The following is a 3,577-nucleotide window of genomic DNA, read 5'->3' as shown; positions in this document are numbered from 1 at the left end:
CCAAACTGCCCCAGCACCCTGTCCAGCGGCCCCACCCCTGGCCGGCCCTTTGGTCAGTTCCCATTGGCATCTCACTCCATTTGGCAGGATTTAGAACCGCAGACGGCACCTTCCAGAAGCACTCTCTTCCGTGGCTCCCGGGACGCTCCTGACAGGGTTCTCCCCACCTCTTCTCTTTCTTTCTCCCCCATCCTGTCCTCTGCTCGAGCATCTCTCTGTGTGGCCTGGGGGAGTGGGTCAGGGGTCAGGCGGAGGGATCATCAGGGTGGCACAAGGGTCACATTCCCTGGGTGCAGGCAGGCAGGGGTGCAGGCATGCAGGGGTGCTGCCATGCAGGGGTGCAGGCATGCAGGGTGCTGCCATGCAGGGGGAGAGAGAGGAACAGCATGGCTGGAGGGCCACCTCCAGCGTTTGGGGAGGTGGGTACTGAGAAGTGGGGTGTGGGGTAGTCCCCGCAGAGAGGTCAGGTTCCACCAGTAAAGGCCACGGTGGGGCATTACAGAGCAACCTGGGCTCCTGGGCCGACATATGGGACTTCCTGTGGGAACCTTCTGGAGATACTGTGCCCAAGTGATTTAATGGCACTGCTCTGGGGGTGGAGCGCAGAGCGTGTCGTACTTGGAAAAGACCTTGTCGTGCCTTTCCAAGCACAGCCCGTCCCACTTTTGTGTCCCATTTGGGCCAAGCAGCCCCCGCGACCTTCTCCCAGAGAAACACTGCGCGAAGCATCTCCTTCCGCTGCCCCAGGAGCTGCGACCCAGAAGACGGAGGATGGAGGCTCCAGCCGAAGGTCACGTTCAAACGGTGTCTTGTTTGCTCAACTCCTGCCAAGGCCGGTGAGTGGCTGGCGGATACACCCCGGTTCCCTCTGAGTCCGCCGGGGGATTTGGCAAGCGCGTGAAGGACACACCAGGACAGCTGGGCTGTGGTGGTCACATCGTCACGACAGTGTGACACTTGCTGACCACTGACCCAGAGCCCCGTGCTCTGCCCAGCCCCGCGTGTAGGGATTTAAGGGCCGCAGAGTAGCAGCAGCATCTGTTGTCACAGGGCTGTCCTTGTGGCCCCGTGGACCAGGGACCGGCCCCGTATTCCATGCAAGGAAGTCACGATGTGAGGTCCACACTTGCAGGAGTGGGAGTTACCCTTCACCTCCTTGAGGGTGGGGTCGCTGCACACGTGACCTGGGGCTCTTCTGCGGAACAGCTGTGCCTCTTCCACCCCATTTAGTGACTGGCTCCATCATTTCCTAAATCAGTATGAACGCACGCACATGTATTTTAAACTTTGAGATATAACTGGATGCTACTTTATTTTGTTGTTCAAATAGTTCCATCTTTGGCCACTGGGAAGTCTTTCAGGTTGGTGACTTTGCCCCTTTGACAGGCCACCATGGTATATTTATTTGTGTGTGTCTGTGTGTGTGTGTGTGAGTACACTGCGTTACTCCCTGGCACTACAAGACGCTCCAGTCTTGGCTTGCCCAGTCTAGAATCAGCCCTTTCTTCAAGGAGCCCCAGAGCCTTTAGTGAGAGAAGAGAATGCTGTTAGAAACCAAGATCTGGGATCTGGGTGTGCTTGTTGCCCTTGGGGTGTTGTGGCTTCCAGGCCCTTTCAGCTGTGAGAACAAGGAGATGGGTGTGTGCACACTCACCCATGTATACTCACATGTCTGTAAACATTTTCAGACATGGCCATCTGTGCTCTGAAGGCACTCGGGAGCAGGAGGAGTGAACACAGTAAAATGAGAACCCTGGCGGCCGGGTAGAGAATGGAGAGTAGGGCTGGATCCAGGGAGACCAGTGAGAGGATTGTGACCTTCACCTGGGGGAGAAAGGAGGTGACCTGAACTTAGCATTTACAGTGGGGGAGACAGGAAGTGGGTGGGGCTCACGGGTGTCTGGGAACCAGAGAGTTCAGGGTCTGGGAGTGGTGGGGGCAGGCACGGGATGCGGAGCTGGGCGGGATGATCCTGGAGAGATCTGGGGGCCTGAAGCAAGCTGAGGGTGACAGAAGGATGAGGGGTGTGTGTCGGGGCTGGGTGATGAGTTCAGCTGGATTCACTCTCGTCCAAGATACCAGGTGAGCAGGACATCCCTGGGGTGACCGGCAGAAGGCAGGAGGCAAATGAGTCTGCAAGTAACTGAGAGATTTCTGCACCCCCCAGCACAGAACCATCAAGAACCGTCCCACCCCTCGAAAACTCTCTTACGCTGCCTTTTTGCAGTCAACCCTGACCACCTCTAATCTCTTCTCATGCCTGGAATTTCGCCTTTTGCAGAATTTTGCATCACATTAATTATGCAAATAATTTTGCAGAAAAGAACACCCACGGACAGCGATCTCTGTGTTCCTCCAGTTCCCAGCGCACGGTTGGCTACAGACCGGGCACCTGGCCTACAGCAGGCAAAACACCCAGCAGGGACGTGACCCCCAGGGTGGTGCCTCTCAGCGTGTGACCCAGGGGCCTCCAGCATCAGCATCTCCAGGGTGCCTGTTGACTACAGGTTCCCAGGCCTCACCGGCCCCTCCAAACGAGACGCTCTGGGCCGGGAATCTCGAGGCCAACGCTCACCAGATAAGTTTACATACTTTCTAGGTTTGAGGACCGCACTGAACAGAGGCAGCTTGTCTCTGCTGAGCCTCGCGGGACAGGCCCCGGGGCACAGGCGCGATGTCGGGCGGAGATCTCAGGAGTGATGCCCTGTCATCACCTCCAGTCCTGCAGCCCCAGTTCCCACGGAATCTGGGCGAGCATCGCAGACTCTCCAGCTTCCTCCTGCTTCCTGCCTTTGCTCCCATGACAGGGAAGTTCTCCTTCTGGTCCATGCAGAGGCCACCCCGACATTCTGAGCCTCTGGGGTGCCGCTCCTCTCCTGGGAACACTTGTCCCGCTTCATCCTTAGAGCCGGCCCCCTTGCTGCCGGAGCCACCAGCACAGCCCCACCATGAGAACCTTTCTTGGACCCTCGGCCGGGGCAGTGGGCATGAAGATGGGACGTGGCATCGGGAACAAGTGCCCCTCACAGTTCTTTATGATGGCAAAGGCAGTGGCAGGGAAGGTGACCCGCAAACCCCATCTCCCTGCTTGCGTGGAGCACGTAGGTCACTATTTCCATTTCAAGGGGGCGGCTCAGTCTGCTTGTTGTTAAGTGCGGGGCGTGGACAGCAAATCCTAGGCCCTGACCATGGTCAGCAAGGGCAGGGGGCGTTCCCTTTCCCTCATGGGCAACGGGCCCCAATTAGTCAGGGCGGCCGGGAAGCTGCTGCAACCAGGAGGGAGAGGGAAGGCCAGGCTCCCTGCTCTGCTCCGGGGGATCCGCCATTCCAGGCGGGCCTGCAGGTTTCAAGCTGCTTATCGCCCTCGTGATTATGAAAGTCATACATTTAGAAAACACAGGGACAGTGGACAGACGAAAATGAGCGTTGGTCATCTCACCTGGCAGAGGCCATCATGGGAGCTGCTGTGGACCAAGGCCGGGCATCATCACCTGACCCTCCTCCAAACTGTGCACGTTTTCCTTAACCTTCTAATCCCGGTACCACTGAGGAGACTCGGAGCTGGAGGGGAAGCCAC

This window comes from Lagenorhynchus albirostris, chromosome 7 (assembly GCF_949774975.1).
Source record: "Lagenorhynchus albirostris chromosome 7, mLagAlb1.1, whole genome shotgun sequence".
Lineage (NCBI taxonomy): Eukaryota > Metazoa > Chordata > Mammalia > Artiodactyla > Delphinidae > Lagenorhynchus > Lagenorhynchus albirostris.
This window is presented reverse-complemented; position numbering follows the sequence as displayed.